Raw genomic sequence first — 24137 nt, 5'->3', positions numbered from 1 at the left:
GGGGCCAAATCAAAATTTTTGCAAATTGTAATAAAAATATAAAGGGATTAGAGATTTAACAAAAAAAAATTAAAAAAACATTGAAAATTTTTTAAAAATGGAAAAATTGAAAACACGGAAATCAAGAATAATAAACTAGAAATATCAAAAGAATTGATATTCAGAAAATTAGAAATTCTCAAAGTTTTGACAATTGAAGATTAAAGATTTTAGCAGTTTTCAAGAATTGCGAATTTTAATAAAAATATAAAGGGATTAGAGATGTAACAAAAACTCAAAAAATTAAAAAAAAAACATTGAAAATTTTCGAAAAATGAGGAAATTGAAAATACAGAAATCAAGAATAGTAAACTTGAAATATCAAAAGAATTGATATTCAGAAAATTAAAAATTTTGAAACTCAGATAACTTTGATAAATTCAGATCATTCCAACAATCTGAAAATTAAAACACAAATAATTTAGGTTCTTAAAAAATCTTTAACATTTTAAATTCAATTAATTTAAGCTTGCAAAAACATGAAATTCATCTATTCGGGTAGTAAAAAACTGAAAAATCAGAAAGACAACCAAAATTAAAAATTTAGATAATTAAAAAATCAGCAAAGAAGAAAAATAAAAATAAAATAAAAAACTGAAAATTAAAGAAAAATCTGAAAATCAAATTTGAAATTTAATTACAAAAAAATGAATTAGAAAGTCATCTAAGAATGCGAAATTGAAACTTTAAAAACCTCAAAAACTGATGAATAAAAAAGACAAAAAAATAAAAATAAAACAGGAAGTTCCTGAAAATGAGGAAAAAATGTTTTTGAAAGTCAAATTTTGAAAAATTCGAAGAATTCAAAAACATTCAAAACTCAAACAAAAAAACTTTTCTGAATTTCCATTCTTTTATTATTTCAAATATGAAATCTAAAAAAGTAAAATTTCAGAAAACTATTAATTTGGAAATTAATTTTTTTTCTGAATTTTTCCTTCTTGAAATTTGAATTTTAGATTTCATATTTGAAATAATAAAAGAATGGAAATTCAGGAAATTTCAAAAATTCAAAAGATTAAAAAAAATTAAGGTTCAGAAAATTTTGAATTCAGTAAATATGCAATTTCAGAAATAAGAAAAAATATCGAAATAGAGAAAATTTGAGAAATCAGAAAATCCGGGAACAATCAGCAAATCGAAAAAAATTTAAATTTAGGTTCAAGAAATTTAAAATTCTTGAGTTCTAAAAATTCTAGAATTTAATGAAAAAATCAACAGAAAGAAAAAAAGATTGAAAAATTACAACACTTGAAATTAAGAAAACTAGAAAGACAAAAGGATGGCATTTCAGAAAATTTACAAATCAACAAATAGAAAATTTAGGAAATTTTAACGTCAAAAAACATAAAAAAATAAAAAATATGTATTCCGTATCAATTTTTGTTCATGGAATCGCATTGTCTATCTATTCCATTTTCCTACCCCTTGAAATGTTTGATCATGTGTTGCAGAAGACCATAAGACGAACCGATCTTGAACAAGCAATGTCGTAACTGTCCGTAACACAACAAAAATTTAGAAACTTCGGAAAATTTTAAAAAAGCAAAAGGTTTACAAAATTGACGAAATTTTATGAACGACATATAAAATCTGAATAAAAATTTTCAAATGTAAAAATATTTATTCACACATTAGTTTCTAAATAATATTTGCGCATAAAATAGTTTCACCGCCCTTTCAATCCTCAATCCAATGCTACGCATTTGGGTCAAAAGATGTAATAATCCGTGCATCTATATCCAACAACATTTATTGATTGACGGATTGCGGGCAATATATCTGATCCAACTTTACAACCTTTAAAGCGGACGAAAACAAAACGAAGCAGAGGCTCCGGATTTTTCGTATGATTAATTGCCGTTGTGGTGCGAAGATGTTTAGTTGAATTGGATACAGCATGATACAAGGCCTAACACCACCCCCTAATGGAAATTAATTAAGAGAAAGCAACAGCATCCGACCGGCCGACCGATCAACAACGCGTGCGCTCGTCTCACAGCGTAAAATTAATGGACTTTTCGATCATCTGCTCGGTCAATCGTGTAAGAAATCTGACCATGAACGAGAAAGTTTAAACTGGTTGATTGACAACCAGATACACGGCGATGATGAAGGTGATTGGATGATTGGGGATCAGGTGGGGTCGGTTCGATCAGTTTGGCATCTGTGGCGTTTCAAAAAATTAATCAGGAAAGGGAGCTGGTAATAAATTTTCTAGCCCTTTTGAGAGCGTTAGTTCAGATGAGTGCAGATCTGTGTTCCTACGAAAATCATCAATCAAGACGCGCCCCACTTCTGCTGACAGATTACAGCAACGGCAGCCTCTGTTCCGCGATCAGATGAGATCAATGCAAAAGATCGTTTAATGGCTTTTAGGTGACCTCCGAGACTCCTACCTCTGCTGCCGCGCGCGTTCACAGACCAAGAGTTCAAGAGCAAGATCTTCACGCCATCGATCAAAACGATTCCATTTGGGCTCTACCTCTAGCTGGCATGGATCAATTATTTCTGACATTTCGTGGGGCATCAGTGTTTTTGTTGTTGTCGAAGACTACCCAAATGTGGGCACCCCGAATTCCGCTTCCAGGTTCGATCCGCAAATAAACACAAATCGAAGCAAAGTCACATACCGAATCCCTATAGAGAACAACATATCGATCGTTTCGTCGTGTTTCGATGCGATGTCTGGTCGTTGTTGTTTTTTTTTTAACGATCGTAAAACTGTAATTGTCCAAATCGAATCCAACAAGGAACAACTTCCACGAAGAGCCCATTTGATTATTAGCGTTATAATAGGTGTTCTGTAGAATCGATTCCTTGCTCTCTGCTCGAAGGAAACCGCTGATAGATGATCGGTATATGTGGCTGGTGGTGACCTTTTGAACAGAGACGTGCAGCTGCAGAAGTAATTAAATCGATCAGTTAGACATTTATGTTTGACCCTATGACGGATGTGTCGGGGTTCGAAGCGATTTGAATGATTTTTTTTTTGCTTGCCTCAGTTCGATTGGATGTTGATAAGGAGTTTAATCTAGCCGATGATGCGTTTTGTGAAGACATTTTGAACGGTGTCGTTTTTTCATTGTTCATTCTGTTCTCGAGATCTTAATCGTGTGAATCAACGAAGGGGAAAAAGGTTTATAAAAGCTTCACCGTAAATCCAATAATGGAACAAGCGGGGTTCAGAATTCAAATGTGCTTGATTTTCGATTAAGATTCAAGGTTCAAATCATCAAGTGGATTCCACATAGCTTTTTCATTTTTTGTGTCATAGATTCACACTACAGATCTAAGTTGGGGAGCCCGGATTCTCGATATTGGATTGCAGTTATATCTGAAAATTATGTTCTCCTGATCCTAGAGTTCACCGTTTGGTAGTTGTTGCTAGTTGTTCTTTGAATAATGATGAGTGTTCTTTGAATAACGATGAGTGTGTTACACCGTGATGAATCTGAGAAACAATACAGAGAGATTCCATATGCAATTATTAGGATTTCTGGGTTCCGGAAATCTCAAAACACTAGATTTCAGATTTCATTCAGGTTTGAAGTTTTCTAATATCTAATATCCGGCTCAAATATCTAATCCATCAGAATAGATTTCAGATTCCCAAATTCTTTTCATGGGATTTTAGAGTTATAATTCCATCTTCTGATTCAACCTATCGCGAGGTCTGTTCAACAAATTAGTTTTAAAGTTTTAACAAATTATAATTTCTATATTTCAATAGATTGTTAAGGAATTTCCAGTTCAATTAGTAAAAAAAATCTCGTAAATCTACCAAAAAATTACTGATCAATAAGCGCTCAACATTGCACAATTTTTCGTGGCACGACCGATTTTGTCCTACGTCAAAATTTAATCTAGACACAAAATCTAGCATCCGGAGTCCACCTATGGGGTGGATCTGGTTTCTGAAATCTGAATATTGAATATTATTTTAATTCGGAACCTGGAATTGGAATCTATAGAGTGTGTTGCTTGTGACCCGAATCTAAGAACTGATCTGAAATGTGAAATCACAAGCTTTCTACCCACTAAGGAATCCATACATGAAATCTTGAGCTTAGACTCTATTTTCATTCTGTAATAAAAAAACGAACTGGAACAAAAATCCAAATTTGGTATGTAGCATCTAGAATCCGTAATTGATCTTTGTAATTTCTGAATCCAAATCTGAATGTTCAATATAATCTAAAATCGAAACCTGCGTCTGTAATCTGTAATATTTTTAATTTGTGATCTCGAATCTGAAAACTGTATCGAGATCTGGAAAGTGGAATAATAAGCTCTTTGCTAAATCCCGAATCCGTACATACAATCTGAAGTACAAACGTCTGAGCCTGAAATCCATATCATAAATTCGCAATCCTGATACGGAATCTGGGATCGTATTTTATTTTATTTCGGATATTAAAGAATGTTTCGTGTATTTTGGCATACATAGTGTATTTTGTTTCGTGTATTTTGGCATACATAGATTCTGACAGTTCAAATCAAAATAAAGATGTGAGAAAATGACGAATTCAAAATCTACATCAGGAATTCGGGATTACAGAATCTGCGAAGTCGAAACCGAACTGATCCAGAATCTAAATTAAATTTGAATTGAGAATCTAAGTCCAATAGTATTCCGAAATTGAAAAAAAACCTGGAATTTATTATATGTAAAGCTGTAAGTCTTGAATCTGGATTCATCATCTTCATTCAATCTGTGATTTGTGATCTGTGATGAAAAGATTAGAAAAAAAGATCGAACATTTTCGGAATATGATTCTGGGATTCCGAATCGAAATATAAAATCTGGAATTGACTGTCTGCCATCTATAGAACCTGGAATCCGTATTTTGAGTTTTTAAATGCCAGAATTCATATATCAAATTCTGGTATTGGAAATCAAAGTGATGAAAATGATGTTGGGATTCCGTCGAATTTAATATGAGTGGCTCAAAATGACAGGGGTTTAAGTGACATCATCGATTTCTCTACATCGACTCTCTCTTTTGGTCATAACTTAGCTGCAAACACACTCCCAGCTGTATTTGACAATGTGGAAGGTAGGTCAGAACCTCATCTATTGGATTCTATAACAAACTCAAATTGGAACGATGTTGCAGTTCAGTTATGAACTAGAGAAAAAGTTGATGAAAAGAAATCGATCAAGTCACTTACACCCCTTTCCTTCTGAGCCCCTCATATAAGAATCCAGAGTCTGACTCTAAATGTATTCTGGAACTCTAAATCTGGAATCTATAATTTGATCAAGTTTTGTTGAATCTATAATCGGCTTCTGGAATCAGGAATATAATAATCTGATCTGAATCTGATCTGAATTTTAGTTCAGACTCTTTGCCTCGAACTCATGTTTGGAATCACAGGTAGGAATCTACCATATGTACTTGGAGTTCGTGTCCGGATCAGCAAATCAACATTCATCAAAAACAAGATAACAAATTTTCAAACATGAAACATTTTTTGGAAATCATTTGGAAACTAAATTGAATTCGAAATTAGCGTAGGAAATCCGTCATTTGTACTCTGTAATCCCGAATCTTAGTGAAATTTTGGAATCCAGAATCTAAGTCCGAAAGTATTCCGGAATCCCAAATCTGTAATCAATACTATGAAAACCTGGAAGTCTTGAATCTATAATCAATCTGAGTTTGGAATCTGAATCTACAAAATCTGCTTCTGAATTTAGAAATATGGTACTACCGAATTTGATCTGAATTTGGAATCTGAAAGGCGATTTCAAATTTGATTTAACAGTTTGAGTTTAAGGGTGGATTCCATAATCTGTATTTGTAAAAACCTATCCGAGCCAGAAATGTCAATTTAAAATCTGTATTACAAGTTTTGTGCTCTGAAGAATTTAGCATATGGAAACTGATTTTTGGATTCTCATCTGCAAGTTAAAAACCGATAAAGAAAATGAAATCTGGAACATAGATTCTCGTCTCTTAACTAGAATAACTTTATAACCCGAAATTCTTGGAGTCTTGAATCTGAAACATGATCTGATCTCCAGAATCTCAATCTTAAAATTTTGCTTCAGTAATTCGGAATCCGAAGAAGAAATCTGGGACTTAGAATCCCGTTTGTTATCTAGAATCTGGAATCTGTATTTAAAGTTCGTTGTTCCATACATGGATTTTGGCATTTAAAATCAGAAATAGATTGAAAACCGCGCCGGGATCCGATATTTGTGATCTGTAATTCCGAATCAGAAACTGAAACTAAAATTGGTATTATGGAATTTGAAACCAAAAATCTATAATCTGAAAATCTCATAGTCTTGTCGCTGAAATCAGGTTCTGAATCCGCCATTTGCAATTAACTAATCTTGATCTGAATTTGGGTCGAAAAGCTGATCTTCAAACCCAAAACCGGAATCACAACCGGAGTTTAAGGTTGGAATCTACAATCGGTATCCGTGGACCGTGTTTGGAATCGGAATGTACTATTCGTGTTCTAAGTTTTGTGGTTTGGGAAGTTTAGCAACCGGAATATGATTCTGGAAATTGAATCTGCTATCGGAATCCTAAATCCGAGAATGAAGTCTGGAACTTGGCATATGAGTTCTAGCAATTGGAGTCAGAATGAACAAGTCAATTTTATTGTAATCGATGATTTGGAATCTCGAGGCTGAAATTCGGAAACTGGGATTTGAGTGAAGAATATATATATATATATATATATATATATATATAAATATAAACTGATTTCTGTCTGCCTGTCTGTCTGATTCTTGTGGACTCGGAAATTACTGAACCGATCGACATGAAAATTTCTATGTAGGGGTTTTTGGGGCCGGGGAAGGTTCTTATGATAGTTCGAGACCCCTCCTCCCTTTCTCAGGGGAGGGAACCATAGAAATGAAACACAAATTTTTGTATAACTTGAAAACTAATCAAGCAAACGGAGCCAAAACTGGCATGTGTTGGTTTTAGAGAGCACGAAACGTTTCTATGTTGAATAGATGCTCCTTTCCCTCTCTAAAGGGGGAGAGGGGGTTTTGCCATACAGATGAAGCATTAATTTGCATAACTGAAGAGCTAATCAAGCAAATGGAGCAAAATTTGGCATGTGAATGTTTTAGGGGACACGAAACGTTTCTATGGTAAATAGACTACTCCTCACCTCTCTCCAAGGGGAAGTTGCCATATAAATGAAACACAATTTCTGCCAAACTCGAAAAATGATTAACTAAATGAAGTCAAATTTGGCATATGGAGGTTTTAGGTGGCACGAAACGTTTCTTTGGTGAATCAGAACTCCTCAACCCTCTCTAAAGGGGAAGGGGGGGGCGGTTTGGTAGTCTGGTGGCTACCATACAAATAACTCAAGAACTAATGAAGCAAACGGAACCAAATTAGGCATGTGGATGTTTCAGGAGGCAAAAAACGTTTCTAAGGTGGTCAACGCTCCTAACTCGAGAACTAATCAAGCAAATGGAGCCAAACTTGGCATGTGTCCTCTGAAAGGAGAAAAAGGGTTCCATAAAAATATTATACATACCAACCATATTCACAACTAAACACGACAATTGAAATTTTTTTCGGAAAACTCTGAAGAAAAATAGAAAAGTTTGGAAAATCGAATTCCCATTTTAGTCCATTTGATGTTTGCGCTAACGAAATTGATCTCTGTTCGAAAGTGGAAATGGATTTTCAGATCAAAAAACGCACTGCTATACCTTCCAATTATATAAACCAAAATTAAACGCCAAATTTGTTGGTAAACGCAAAACTCGAAAAAGGAATGGTCTGATTTGAGCTGCCTTCATTTTGTTACATTTTCATCAAACATGTATTTCGGAGAAACATGTTATGTGCAAGTAATTGAAGAATCTTGAGCGAGAATTGTGTCTGGAAATAAATTCTCATTATAATTACGAGTTTTGGTAGAAGTACTAGAAAATTTATGGTAAAATAAAATTGTAAAGTTCGCGTTCGTAACGTTCGCTTAGTAAGGAAACGCGTGAATGTTTGAAGGTGTTCACATCCATTTTGAGCGAGACGAAGTTTGCCGTGTCAGCTAGTGATATATAAAATCAGTTATCTGAAAATCCATGAGTCCAGAATTTGGCATCGGGATTTGAATCTGGCAGATTGCCTCTAGAACTTGGAATGGGATAGAATTGTCAAAATTTAATAATATGATAATAATAATTTAATTAATAGTAATTTGTACGCGGAATTCGCAATTCAAATTGAAATCTGTCATCTTCATGTTTCAAAGTTGTATTTTAAAAACGAGCTTTCAGATCGCAGACTATAAATTTGAATGGGTGGGGCTTTAGTTGCAATATTTTCGTTCTGGGTTCGTCTTCGCCTCAGAAATGGTAGTGGTATATAAATATTGTATCTCGCCGCTAATATTATAATATATACTAATATATTATAAATATTGTATTTCAACCATTTACGGTTTTGGGAAATGTAATGCATATCATGTCAAACAAATCCTACAGAATTTTCAATTCGATTGGTATGTAACGTTAGGTACCTTCGTAAGAATGAAAGTTCTTCTGAACATGCATCGTCGATTATGACCTGGTGATTTATAGAATATAACTGAGTAGGGTGAAAATGTTTCCAGGTAAGGGATGACTGGAGCAACATGCGGTCGAGCGTTATCGTGCAACAAAATCAACAAAACCGTGTATGTGAGGCCGTTTTTCCAATGCTCAATACAAACGTATGATTTATGTTCGGATGCGAGTTCCTGTGATGGTTCCGTCAAGGAATTTCTAGGAGGAATATAAATTTGTTCCTCGATTGTCTATTTTTTAAGGAAAAACACAAATAATTATCGTTCTTTTTTAAAATGCATGATTGTTGATGTGTTGAAATCAAATGGACTGGTTTCTACACGGAACAAGTGAGATATAAGATTTCACAATATTCCAATGAATAATGCCTGAATCGATCAATTTCAAAACGGCGCATGGTCGGAGCCACAGATCGGTGCGAAGCCTTATACGCGTACGCGTGATGCTAAAACTGTAGAAATAGTTTTAACCGCATCACTGCGCCCAGTAGACAGAGATTCCCGCGCGCACATGTTCGCAGCTTCCCTCTGTCTCTCGCAACTAATGATGTTATTACGCGCGTCGGAAATATATAGGTTTCCCTCAGCAGTCCCCATCCCAGCAGCGCCACCGGGTGGCGGTGGTGATTCGGAGCGTTTGACAATTATGGATTTGTGAAAATGCACAGCGCGCGCGACTTCTGTCACCGTCGCGCCCGTGCTTTGGGAGCATCGCGCGAAAGCGTGAGAGTAAATATAGAGGGGTTTGATGAGGGTTTGTCATTACGACGACGGCGACGAGGTTTAGAGAAAGTCGCATCATCTCAACCGATTGGGACTGTGGAGACGGCGACCACTTTCCTGCGCGACACCGACACACCGATTGCAGCGGGGTTTGAAGTGACTTCGAAGTAAAAGCTATGATCACGCGGGCTCTTAAAACTTATTTCGCGTTTGAGCGACATTCGCGGTTGCATCATTTAAACGATGTAAAATTTGTATTGCCCGAAAAAGACCTGCGCGATCAAACGTTTCACCCTAGTTCGAGACAAAACAACACTTATCAATCTCGAAACCAGTTAGGTCGGGGTGTGTTATTTTCTCCGTTGGTGCACTATTTACTCACCGCTTTTCCTAGAGTAGGAAGTACTTTGAAACGTTAATAGCTTCCGGAAATTAACCACGGGCGTTGTAAAAAGCGTAAGACGAAGGTCGATCGTTGCACGGCCTAATGTGATTCGAAATTCGCGCTAGGTAATGAAAAGCCATGAACGGATAATTATTTGGGATCGAATGACGTCTATTTACGGTCGATCGGTTTCGAAAGCTGCGCACTGATTGGTGTGTAAACAGATTATTTCACTGTGCGCAGTTAGTGGACGACACACAAAAATCGATGCTAATGCAACCCAACAGCCATCCAAGCTGTGTCGAATCACAGCTGGGGATCGAATTGGCGATAAATCCTACGATATTATGGCGCATCCCAAGACGCGTGCCCTTCTAACACCGTTCAGTTTATACCCGCGTAATTGGCCGGGCCGCGCGGATTGGTCACCAGTTCACGCTGCTCAAAACCGATGTGATTATACAAGACCCCTATTAATATGTCGTAAAGCAGAAGCCTCTCCTGCCCGCCGGGACTTTTGGTGTCCGACGAATGCGGCTGATCCAACGGGAGCTATAAACCCCGCAGTAGCTGCAACAGAACCAATTTATAGCTTCGGAGTCACAGCTGTTCGCTATTTGCAGGTGTGTTTTGATAATTGACATTGAATCAGAAAAATCCAATAGATGTGATTTTATTAACACGAAAATTTTCTCTGAAATCTATAAATCCATCCACGGACACAGTTTTAGAACTTATGCAAATCGATCTTATTTTGAACACAGTAAACCGACCACCCGTTGCCCTAAACGGGACAAACCGCGCACAAGCCGTTTACCATAATCAGTACAGACGAAAATAATAACAACTAAAACACGGTTGTTGGAGTTTTCGCCTTCCCTGGTGTTACTCCCCCCCCCCCTCTCTTTTTACTTTCATCCAGCCGAGTTGTCTGTTTTGTTCTTACATTATTCTCTGTCCCACTCCACATCGGGGGGCGTATTACCCGCGTAGGTGCAGCCGTCGTTCTCCGGTAAAACTAGGCTAAAAGCCGTGGGTCCAAGCTGTCTGGTTCTCCGTGGTGAAACGGCTGCGGCTGCCAACTGTTTTAATCCGCCAATGAGATTAAACATATGCTAGATCAGCCCGAATGGTACTGCATTGCTGCATGACCGGAATTTTTTTTTCGAATAGATAAATATTGGAACTGAAATATATGTTCCCAAAGAGTCAAACATGGATCAGAGGGTATCGTAATTTTGCCAGGAAGTGGAATCTTCTCACACTTTTTCGGAAGAATTGACCAAACTTCTCCACCGGAAAATATTCCTGCGATTTTGAATTTCCCTCACTTTTGACGTAGAACTACGACTTTGATTTCTACACCCAAAGTTAATTTTTAGCACATGGTATGGCATCTCGATTTATTACATAAAATGAGCTGAAAAATAACAGAAAATGTTCTACTCCCCAATACATGTATATTAGGGTGGCAATGGATATATGGGAAAAAAATCATCGTCTAATTTCAAAAACCGACCATGTACATTTTGTTTATTGGTCCAAAAAAATGATCTGTGCAAAGTTTCAGCTCGATCGGACATGGTTTAGAGGTGCCTCAAAGCACTCAAAGTTTCGATTTGAAAGTTTGACACTCAGGCTAAGTCCCAAAAAGTCGATTTTAGGCCAAAATTTTTTTTTTCGTGATAACACCAGATCTAGACGTTTTATGCATTTTTAAGTCATTTGGCATCATATAATCTGCCAAATACACTGCCCAGACAGAGAAAGATATATTCTCGTTCATGTTCTTCTTTATCCTCTCAGAAAACACTTTCCAACTTCATTTTATGATGAGGTGTAATATTATCACGCACTGGCAGCTATATGGATAGCGTGGTCGTGTTAAACAGCTTTGCATTCCAGCCGGCCTTGGTTCGATCCCCATTGACGTCGTATGGAATTTTTTTTTTGGCACAATCCCAAATGAAATGAGAAAAGAAAACAGAAAGAGATGTCTGCTCGCATACATACAAACCATTTTCAAGCTTTTAAAACAGCTCATTATTTGCGCATTTGACCCTCTAGCACACGAAATGTTCACCACCTCGAAAAAACACACTATGCAAAATATCAGCTCAATCGGACTTAATGGAGAGTGGCGCAAAGCGGCCAAAGTTTGAGTTTTTTGAAAATCGAAAAATCACCCAAGGGGGGAGTAAAGGAAATCGGGGTTTTCGAAATTTTTTTTTAGATGCCAAATGTCTTAATATGGCATGAAATGTCGAGATCTAGTGCGGAACTTGCTACGAAATGTTGATTTGCACAATAATATACCATATGCAAAATATTAGCTCATTCGGACTTCATTTACTGGTGTCGCAGACGTAAAAAATTTGAGTTTTTTTGAAAAACGAAAAATCAGTGGAAATCGGGGTTTTTAAAAAAAGGGGTTGATGCCAAAAGTCTTAAAATTGCATAACACGTTGAGATTAACAGTTATCTCAAAAAAAAAAATTCGAGATAACTGTAAATCTCGACGAGTAATGCAATTTTAAGACATTTGGCATCAAAAAAAACATTTTAAAACCTCGATTTTCGGTGATTTTTCGTTTTTCAAAAAAACTCAAATTTTAACGTTTGTGACACCAGTAAATGAAGTCCGAATGAGCTAATATTTTGCATAGGGTATATTATTGTGTAAATCAACATTTCGTAGCAAGTTCCGAATGAAAAACCGAGATAACTATTTTTATTATGACCCTAAACCATACTTTTCGTTTCGCATGCCGAAAAAAAACTAAGTCCCAGAGTGTCGATTTTTGACTAAAATTTTTTTTTCGAGAAGACACTAGATCTCGACGTTTCATGCAATTTTAAGACACTTGGCATCAAAATTTTTTTTTCGAAAACCCCGATTTTCCCCCTTGGGTGATTTTTCGATTTTCAAAAAACTCAAAACTCTCCATTAAGTCCGATTGAGCTGATATTTTGCATAGGGTGTTTTTTTCGAGGTGGTGAACATTTTTTATTGGGTAACCTTTTGAAACTCGAGATGACCATTTTCATTGGCACCCTAATATACAGCTAGTTCATGCCAAATCGATGAAGTGGTTCTCAGATTTCCGCGAAAAACGGTAGTTTTGTTTCTTATCGCAAAATATTAGACCCGTATTTTTTTTTATTTTATTATTAGGGTGCCCATTTCCATTTTAGGGTGGTCCAAAAAATAATTTTTGCTGATTTATTACAAAAATGATTTTTTTTCAAAAACTCATAACTTTTGAACTACTGTACCGATGATCGACATATGAAATCAAAGCCAATTAGCTGGGCTTTTTTATAGAATACTGCAGTTGTAGAAAATTTGGATTTTTATTCGTTATTATTAATTATATTTGTTTTTTGTGGTTTTCATGGTCTATATATATTTTTATATTTTTTCTTGAAAGCTGAAGTTTTTTCACACAACATATCCAAAAACCAGAGAGGCGTTATTTTTTGTTCTTGAGTTACGACTTTTCAAAATTAGCCGATGGTCAGAAAAAATCATTTCATTAATAACTTTTGAACTACTGGGCCGATTCAGATGATCGATATATTAATTTGAAGCCAATGAGTTGGTCTTATTTGAAAAAATATCACGCTCGCGTAAAAATTGGGTTCTAGTCGCATAGATGTAGTCTAGTCGCAGAGTCGCAATATTGAGCGAAAACTGGAAACATGTTAACTTTTGAAAAATCATGACTCAAAAACGAAAAAAAACACCTCTCTGATATTTGGATATGTTATGTGAAAAAACCTCAACTTATGTAAACTTTCATAGTTACAATTACAATTACAATCAATACAATCACGGAAAAAAATCCGATTTTTTTCCCAAGTGTAATATTTTTCAAACAAGACTAGCTCATTGTTTTCAATTTGATATGTCGATCATTTGAATCGGTACCGCAGTTCAAAAATACTGAATCCTTGAAAAAAGTCAGTTTTGTAAAAATGAGACACGATTTTTCGGATCAAAATGAAAAATTATGGGTGAAAAAATATTTTGCGATAAGGAACAAAAGAACCACTTTTCACGAAAATCGGAGAATCTCTATATCGGTTAGGCATGGAATGACTGTATGGGAAAGTCACTACGAAATTGAAAACGAGGCATGTAACGAATCCTTAAGAGATTTCAAACTAGTATTACGCAAAATCGTTATTGCGATATATGTTATGTTGTATACCATTAGACAGGAAATTTATCCAGCAATTTTTTTTGCTTAAAACCTTAACAGTGCAATAATGCAAAAAAAAGTTTACAATTAGACGATTAAAATGGGTATGTTATTTCGATTTTACTAACCACTCCTTTTCCCCCACAACGCAACGAGCAATCTTTTTGCCTACATTCGGGTGTTAACTTACATTAAGAGTCGATGGGTATAGAGCAGTTACAAAAGAATTCAACAAATGACAAAACATGAGTATTTTTGATTCGAATGAAAGTTTCTATTCCGTTTGAGTTGGAGGAAATATGAGTTTTCCGCAGCACCTAAGAGAGGGGGGAGGGGTATCTAACCACCATAGAAACATTCATTGCACCCTAAAGTTTCCATATGCCTAATTTGGTTTAATTTGCTTGATTAATTCTCGGGTAATGCAAAAATTTGTGTTTCATTTGTACGGCAGCCCCCTCTAAGAGAGGGGGAAGGAGTATCTTAACACCATAGAAACATTTATTGCATCCTAAAACCTCCACATGCCAAATTTGGTTTCATTTGCTTGATTAATTCTCGAGTAATGCAGAAATTTGTGTTTCATTTGTATGGCAGCACCCCCCCCCCCCCCCTTTGAGTGGGGGAAGGACTGTCTAACCATCATAGAAACATTTATTGCACCCTAAAACTTTCACATGCCAACTTTGGTTTCGTTTGCTTGGTTAATTTCCGAGTAATGCAGAAATTTGTGTTTCATTTGTATGGCAGCCCCCCCTTAGAGAGGGGGGAGGGGTCTCAAAATATCACGAAAACTTTCCCCGGCCCCAAAAACCCCTACATACAAATTTTCATGTCGATCGGTTCAGTAGTTTCCGAGTCTATAAGAATCAGACAGACAGACAGACATCACTCCATTTTTATATATATAGATAGGCTTTTTTAATATGTTTGTCGTGTTATACCGTCATGTTCATGAAATTTTGTGAATTTGCTTATAATTTTCAACATTTTTTCCAAATACATCATTATGGTACAACTATATGTTTAGGAGTTACGTTGAAAAACATACATTTTGTTTTAAGCCACATGTCTGCAAATGTTTTTATATGAAAAAAATTAAAAATAAATATACAGCCATTCCATGCCAAACCGATATAGTGGTTCTCAGATTTTCGAGACAATTTGTAGTTTTGTTCCATTTTCATTTTAGGGTTATCCGAAAAACCAACTTTTTCCTTTTTTTCAAAAATTCATAAATTTTGAACTACTGAACCGATTCAGATGACCAACATATCAAATTAAAGCCAATCACCTGGTATTTTTTTGAAAAAATACTATACCTGCAGAAAATTCGAATTCTGCTCTCGTTAATATTGATTGTATTCGATTTTTATTGTTTTCATAGTCTCGGGACCAAAGACGCTATATATTTTTAATTTTTTTCTTGAAAGCTGAGGATTTTTCACATAACATAAATCGAAACCAGAGAAACGTTTTTTCTCGTTTTTGAATTATGATTTTTCAAAGTTTTCAGATTTGTGGAAGGATAACACGTAGATTTTGCACCTCGATAATGCATCAGCTCATCGACCGACCATTGTCAACGAATTGTTTACTCAAATTGCTCGATTGTGATTGAACAAGCACCGTACTCTCCAGATTTGGCCCCGTGTGATTTTTTCCTATTTCCGAAACTGAAATTACCGCATCGTAGGACCTTTTTTTGACAGCATCAAAGACAAATTCGCTGCGTGAACTAAAGGAAATCACTAAATACAGGTATAAAAAGTGTTTCGATGACTGAATAGTTCGTTGAAAAAAGTGTTTTGCCTCAGAAGGGGCCTATTTTGAAGGCGATAATATATATTCAGATGAAAAATAAAGCATTTTCTTAAAAAAAACACTAATACCCGGTTCATATTTGACTGAATGTATGATAGTATTCTTTGTACCTGCCGTGACATCCCTGCGAGGTATAAATAAGCCGAATATGCTTTCAACATTTACAATTGCTTTTTGAATGATATCTTCCGTTTCCACAGTTTTTACAAAGTTTTATGCAAGGCGCTAATTTTCGTTTCATTCTTTACAGGTATGTTTTGGTGATAATGTTATCATAAGTATTATCCAACCGTAAGTATATCATTCACGAATACACTCTAAATATATTCTAGGAAGACCTCAGAAATGTTGTTCTAAAAAGAAATTTCGATATTTGATTTCATTGGGAAGTTATAGCCAAAAGTATGAGGATATAGTATTGCTGTACGAATTTTTAAACGCGTTTTTCTCGTAACCATGTTTTCCAGCTGGTGTTATCACTATCTATGGATCTACTCGACCGATTTTTCAGAATTTTTGTAAAAATGAATTATCTAAAGCGTTATATAGCTGTTTTTTGAAGGCAAAGTTTCACTGGAAAAGTTAGTGCTATCTAAGAAGAAGCTCTTTTTTTGATATCTCATTTTTTCGATTTTTTATGAGCCTCTAAACAGCGATTTTTCATTAAAAATAATTATGTTTATCAAAAACGTCAGCCAATTTGACATTTTGGCCAATTTTCAAAAACCTCTATTTAAAGCTCTAGGTATTTTCCTAAAATTGCTAAACATTCATTGGAATTCGTTTTGCGACACCCCGTTTCTTCAGAACCGATACCACCAGCAAGGTACCGATTTTCAGACAACATCTAAGCATCCATCTCTCAACAGCGTATTAATCATTTTTCTCTTACTCAAAAAATGGAAAAGACATCTTCAAGTATGCCTTAAACAGTAACCAAAATACCCGAACACTTCACTTTATTCCCAACAAAAAAATTCACGAAAATTTATTATTCCCTTCCAGACAAAGTTTCCCCCTTAAATTGGTCATATGATAACGAAAATTGTGATTTTAGTTTCTACCGTAAGTATCAAATTAAAAAAAAAAATCGGAGAAGGTCGAATCAGATTTTTGAGATTTTTCGAATATGTCTTTTTTTTTCTGACTGTTCTGATTTTTCAGTTTTTTCCGATTCTCCGAATTTGTGATTGTTCAAGTTTTTTTTGTTTTTTTTTATTTTCCTGATTTATCAATAATTTTTTTGGGCTTCTGATTATTTTAAATTTTTCAAATTTTTCTGATTTTCTCTTAATTTTCTAATATTCATGCTTCTTTTAATTTTTCTGGATTTTTAGATTTTTAATTTTTTTAGGTTTTTCAGATTTTTTAGGTTTTTAAATTCTTATTTTTTATATTTTTAAGATCTTTAAGATCTATTAAATTTGCTCTGATTTTTCCCTCTTTTTGGAGTTTTTAAATTATTGAGATTTTTCGAATATTTTTTGCGGCTTTACTTTTTTTTATTTTTCTGATTTTTCAATTTTTTTTTTGGTTTTTCTGATTATTTCAATTTTTTCTAATTTTCTTATTTTTTCTGATTCTTCTAATTTTTATGCTCTTTCTTCAGAATTTTAAGATTTTTAATTTTTTCTAGCTTTTTTCAGATTTTTCAGATTCTTAGATTTTTTTTTATATTTTTGAGATCTTCAAGATCTTTTAAATTTTCTGCATTCCAACAATTTTATTAGAGCCTATAAATTTTTGAGATTTTTCAAATATTTCTAATTTTGTCTGACTGTTCTAGTTTCTGTCTTTTTTTCGATTTTCAGATTGTTCAAGTTTTTATCTGTTTTTTTATTTTTCTGATTTTTCAATCAATTTTTTCAGGTTTTCTGATTATTCAAAATTTTTCTAATTTTTCTGATTTTTTCCGATTCTTCTAATTTTCATGCTTTTTTTATTTTTTTAGAATTTTTCGATTTTTCAGTTTTTTAGGTTTTTGGGATTTTTAGATTTATTTTTTTTTATATTTTTTAGATTTTTAAAATATTTAAAATTTTATGGATTCCATCCATTTTTTTTAGATTTTTAAAATTTTTGAGATTTTTCGAATATTTTTTTCTAACTGTTCTGATTTTCTGTTTCTTCCGATTTTCAGATTGTTCAAGATTTTCTGTTTGTTTTAGATTTTTTAGATATTTAAGATATTTTAATATTCTGAATTTTCATATTTTGAAATTTTTCAATTGTTAATTCTTCTAATTTTTCTAATTTCACTGATTTGACTGTTTTGTCTAATTTTTGTCTAAATTTCTGATTTGATCTGATTTTTAATCTCCTTGTTTTTTCTGTTTTTTCACGATTTTTCTGATTTTTATGATATTTCTATTTTCTCTGATGTTTCTGATTTGTCTGATTTCGGATTTCGAATTTTCTGATTTGTCTGATCTTATCTGGATTATCTGGTTTATCAGGATTTATCTGGTGCCTGGTTTTAAATTTTTCAGATCTTTAAGATCTTTTAAATTTCATGGATTCCATAAGATTTTTAAGATTTAGATTAAGTTTTAAGTTTTCAATTATTTTTTCGGGTTTTCTGATTATTTTAATTTTTTCTAATTTTTCTGATTTTTTCTGAATTTGAAGATTTTTATTATTTTATTTTCTTTTTACATTTTTTAGGTTTTGAGATTTTTTTTCGATTTTTCAGATTTCTTAGATCATTAAGATATTTTAAATTCTCTGGATTTTTATATTTTTCAATTTTTCCACATTTTTTAGTTGTTAATTTTTTTTATTTTTTCTAATTTCTCTGATTTGTCGGATTTGTCAAATTTTTCTGAATTAAAATTTTTTAATCTCCCTTTTTTTGCTGTTTTTTTTTGTTTTCCTGATTTTTATGATATTTCTAATTTCTCTGATTTGTCTGATTTGTTTGATTACTGATTTCGAATTTCGGATTCTCTGATTTATCTGGTATGCCTGATTTGTCTAATTTTTCTGATTTCCTGATTTTTTAATCTCTCTGTTTCTTCTGTTTTTTTCCTGATTTTACTGATTTTCATGATTTTTCTAATTTCTCTAATTTGTCTGGTTTGTATGATTTGTCTGATTTCTGATTTTGGATTGTCTGATTTGTCTGATTTCTGATTTCGGATTTTGGATTGTCTGATTTGTCTTATTTTTATGATTTTCTGACTTTTTAATCTTCCTGTTTTTTTTCTGCTGATTTTCCTGATTTTTATGATTTTTTCTAATTTCTCTGATTTGTCTGATTTCTGATTTCGGATTTCGGATTGTCTAATTTGTCTGGTTTGTCTGATTTATCTGGTTTGCCTGATTTATCCGGGTGATTTGGCTCGGAATTGCTCTACGGTGTACCACAGAAACACGTCAAGTGGTTTTGATTCCCCCAACCCTTCATCGATTTTAATAACCAGCCCCATATTAGCATTAGCGACAATAATGCTTTTGTACTAATGCCCTAAGCATTATATGCGCAGACAACACTTTCATGTATACTCATTTTCCCTAATGCTGATATACTGCTATTTTGCATTAGAGAAGCTAAATCAGTACCATCATAGGCCGCCAATGTTTTGTGTTGCATTTTTTCAACGGGTGACAATTTCGTTTTCCCGCACTCATTTGATATTCATAACACCGCTCTCTCTCTACATGTAGTTTAACTACTTGCGCCCACCGAAGGTCGAATTTGAATTTGCTTTTTTGGGAGGGAATGGACGGCTGCCGACGACAATGGCAAAGTTAATTGATGTGACTAAAAACCAGATTTTCTCAACGACACAATACCGCCTCGTATGGTATAAACATTCTTCCGCATTTCTGAGGATGGATCCCAGTTTTTGAGGGAAGAGCGGGAAACGCGCAAACTCATAATCCTCTACTTGTGTGTCCTCCTTTGCAACATAGAAAAAAACAAGGAAAAGAATGGTAGATACTGCGCTAACACAATCGGTTGGCTGATTATGATAATTGTTTGCTTAAATGTAATAAGCGCAAAATATCACACACGCAGCATCTGGTTTCGGGGACGCAGAGTTTCCCTGCAGCACACGATTCCGTTCCGTGTGTTCAACGCCTTAGCGAACAAAAGATTTTTCTCCCTTTGGTTGGTTCTTTTACATTTGTTTTTTTATCAAAGGATAGCATGTCACGAGCACGCAGTTTCGCTAATTGTCACAACCGACGGTTCTGCCTGCCAGCAGTCATGGCTGTTTACACATATTAATTGGGAGGCTGGGAGACTGGAAAATCATTAGTTCATAATTGTTACTCGACCGTGGATATTGTTTCGATTTTGGGAATTTGGAATACAACAGTTGTCAGCCAGTTGACGAGGACGACTTGATGGATCATACCTTAATATGATTGCGCACCCAAATTTGCAAGCGTGAGAAAGTTTGTAAGCCCTGCGCTCGGCTGCACTTCCGTGTGAAATTCGATCATCGGTTTAACGGATTAACAACTCCCAGAGTGGCTAAGGTTTATCGGTATCTGTTGTCCTTGCGGCTTGGGAGGTTTTCTCACGCTTAACCTTCCTTGTTCGCTTTCCCGCCGAGCCCGTGATTACACGTTGGACACACAACGAACGCTCGCTATTCAAATTACCCCGGTAATGAGAACGCGAATATTTCACTCAATTAGCTTTTTTTTGTACTCCGGCAGGCAAGCAACCTGTTTGCTATGATCATATCGAAGGGTGCAGGCAAATATTGCGCCACAGCGTTCGGCCAAGTTCGCGCGTCATAGTGTAATAATAATTCTTTCTCATCCATAAAACCTGCACCGCGCCGGCCGACATCGATGTCGCGGTAACGAGCTGTTTCAGTTAGCAAATTTATGCATACTTCAGACCAGAGCTGGCCGGCCGCTCACTGCACGCGGCGGTGATTGCGGTTGCAGCCGCAGCCGCCAGGGAACCTGATTCCACGAGTTGCTCAAGAACAGCAAGTTGTTGGAATGTTGATTTTATTCGATGCCACGTTCTCTCCCCGCGACTGGCCAATTGCGAGTATATGTATGAGCTCAATTCTCCGAGATGTGGGATCTCGGCTAGGGTTCGAAGGTGAATCTGGCTTACGCAACCATGTGTTGTTCCAAAGAATCACAGATTGAATGCGGTGCAGTTCAGAATGGTAGCAGTAAAATGTTTCAAATTCGCTTTCACTGACTGTCGACATCGTCTAACCAGACTCGTAAACCGATTTGATGCAATGAAAGGCACGGAAATCAAAAAAATTCTATCAATTCTATCCAAGGAAAATAAGAAAAGATGCTACCATATAAATATTTGGCTCGCTCCAGTTAACTTCAGCTTCCACTATTTTGCTAACGTATTGAACGGTAGTGCGTTTTGTTTTGCTTCAGAATGCATTTTCAAAACATGTACAAAGCAATCATAGTGCTGCACTATGCTTGCTTTGTGCATATTCTGAAAATGCATTCTGAAGCAAAACACTTGCACTGACGCACAGAGGCAACAGAGACACAGAAGTATTGAATTGCGCGAAAAATTTGTGTATGAGATATTTTTTGCTCTCAAATCCGAGGTTGAGATTCGATAAAACAGATACTTCGCGTCGCTTGTGTATGATTGAATCACACGTAAGCAGTTTTGATTTCATGCGACAAGTGCAGAATCGCGTGTGGTTGCAGGTTGTGTATAGAAAAAGAAATGCGTGCATTACGTGCATTAGAAAGGAGGACAAAAATATCAACATATGATCAGCTTGTGTATTGTTCTCGCGAGAACAATTATTAATCACTACGGTCCTTTTCAGGGCCGCCAAAACATCCAAAAAGAACTATTTCACAAATGTCGATGCAATCTGAAATAATATTGAGCAATTTTGAATGAATTCCGTTTGGGTTGGAGGCAATATGAGTTTTCCACAGCAATTGGGAATTTTTTGACTCAAGTGTAACTTTTCAATAGGGCGTACCGATTTCAGTAAGAGAAATCTTTGATAATTTATAGCTAATAGAGGAACTGGTACATATTCGGTACCCCATTTTGTTTTTTTGGACTTAGCTCTTGGCCAATACTCGGAACTTCTTCATATTAAGTCAGCTTATGAAGAGATCTATTGCGGACATTTCCCCGCAAACCGATTTCAAAAATCTTGATTTGGCTCGGAGCTTTGAGCATAGAAGTGAAACAACTCAAATTCGAGTACCCGAGATGCCTGGGTATCAATCTGGCACCACATTTTTTTTATTTTTTCAAATTAAAACAATCGTCCTGAAATCACTGAAAAATGTATTTTTTGACATTTTCATACAAAATAGAAGTGAGGTACACTATCTTACGTAAATTAACTCAGCTTTGACGAAAAAGCATGCAATTTTACAAAACAAAGAGGAACATCAACACTATGTTTACATTGGGGTGCCCAATTACCCGCACACCGAATTTTCACTTTGGAATGAAATCTATGAAATTTGTGATTAAAATCTCGATACACTTACTCGAATTCGTTGAAGAACATCAATTTCTTGATCCAAATCAGCTTTAATATTCAAAATCGGCTCACTATTCGATTTTTAATGATTTTTCAAAGGACGCACTTGAAAAATTTTTGAGATTTCAAAACAACAAAACTTGAATTTTTTTTTCAAAAAACACACTGAGGAAAAAAATAGTACTCTTTTTTTATTTACAAAAAAAAGCATCTAAAATATGTATTTTTTATTTATTTTTTTTATATAACATAGAAGTCATGTAAAAAGTTCGAAAAATGAGTCCAAGACGGTAAAACAATGTTTGACGAATCTTGTCGAACATAGTTTTTTAATGAATTTTCGAAAAATAGAATTTTTCTATGAAAACAATCGATTTTAGCCATAAATTATGAAATTATGAGTTGCCCATCTTTAGGAGTTTTAACCCACATGTCTTCAAATGTTTTTCAACGTAAGTCCTAATCATATATTTTACCATAATAATGTATTTAGAAAAGTTGTTGAAATTATAAGAAAATTCATAAAATTTCGTGAACATGACGGTTGAACACGACAATCATATTAAAAGAGCCTATTTACTATAAAAAAGACAATAAATTAGAAATAGTTTTTTAGATATCTCGATAATGGCTGCATTTAGAAGGAGATTAATAGTAAGCTTTTTTGTTTTGAATCACATAAGGATTCATAATTTGTTACAAAAATTCGATGTTCCATGTTCTACAAAGTTCGTCAAAAATAGATTTACCATCTTGAACTCATTTTTTTAAACTTTCTACATGACTTCTATTTTATACGAAAAAATAAAAATAAATAAAAAAATACATATTTTAGATATTTTTTTTTATCCCATTTATTTATTTAAGGCTCATTAGCATTTTTAGCTGTAACAGAGCCGAATTTTAATCGTGTACATGTCACATGGTTATCATATCTATAATTAGCACATTACACAGTTGCCATTCGCCAGTATTCCATTACATATGGTACATTCACACAGTAGCCATTTAGGCGTAAGAGTTATTCTTTCTGTTCTTCCATTATCCAGTTGGACCACCGGACAGCGGAGACAGTTGATTGATCATTGTTGAGTTATTTATAGAACAGTAGCCCGATGTGTCTGGAAGAGCAGAGCAGTTGTATGGATGAATCGATCTTATTTCGACCGTGGATCGATCTCCATCGCTGATGATTGTTGCGTGGACGTAGCTATTCTGTAACAACACAAAGATGGTCAATGAGGGCCCTGAGTTATGAACTCACGATCGATCGCTTACTAAGCGAACGCGCAACCAATGTGGCTACGGAGACCCCCATATTTTAGATATAGCAAGTTAATGTTTTTTTTTTCTCAGTGTATATTTGTTCGCATTTTAACATCAATACTCTGTTACTCTTTCTAAGACACTATTTCGGTACAACTCATAGTTTTTGAGATATAAATTATCAAAGATTTCTCTTACTAAAATCGATACGCCCTTTTCAAAAGTTACACTGGAGTCAAAAAAATCCCATTTGCTGTGGAACACTCATATTTCCTCCTAACCAAAAATCTGCATTTTTAGGACGATTTCATTCGGAATTGCTCTACACGTAGTGACGTAGTGACGAGAGTGTATACGTAGTGATCCCCGATTTTTGAAATTAATCGTTCATCGAATATTTTTCTGCTGTTCGTTATCCGGTTCGATTAACACGATTCTTTGCAATTGGTGAAAAAATCATGAATATCACAAAATTTATATAAAAACGATTATGTCATGTTTCCTTCTAGTGCTGATTTTTACATTGATAAAAAAGTTTATTTCAACAATTTAAATATTGGAAACAGAAACGTTCTTATTCTGTTTTTTTTTATTCTGGAGATTTTTTATATTTATGATATACATCGCACAGTTCCGCACAAATGTGCGGAAATGTTTTAAAAAAGCCAGTTT

The 24137-nt window shown here is 34.8% G+C and overlaps 1 protein-coding gene and 1 long non-coding RNA gene across 2 annotated transcripts in view; both read left to right on the top strand.

The window, feature by feature from the left end:
• The window catches only part of LOC129781570 (CCR4-NOT transcription complex subunit 6-like), a 316234-nt gene that overhangs the window by 129396 nt on the left and 162701 nt on the right, over nt 1–24137 (top strand). The window lies entirely within an intron of this gene.
• LOC129761069 (uncharacterized) overlaps nt 1–24137 on the top strand; it is a 102884-nt gene that overhangs the window by 56153 nt on the left and 22594 nt on the right. The window contains exon 2 of the long non-coding RNA XR_008740427.1: nt 15983–16023. This is a non-coding gene — a long non-coding RNA (uncharacterized LOC129761069). The remainder of the gene's footprint in view (nt 1–15982; nt 16024–24137) is intronic.

The sequence above is a fragment of the Toxorhynchites rutilus genome, chromosome 1 (genome assembly GCF_029784135.1).
Source record: "Toxorhynchites rutilus septentrionalis strain SRP chromosome 1, ASM2978413v1, whole genome shotgun sequence".
Taxonomy (NCBI): domain Eukaryota; kingdom Metazoa; phylum Arthropoda; class Insecta; order Diptera; family Culicidae; genus Toxorhynchites; species Toxorhynchites rutilus.
Note: the sequence above shows the minus strand (reverse complement) of the source record. Positions and strands in the feature narration are given on the sequence as shown.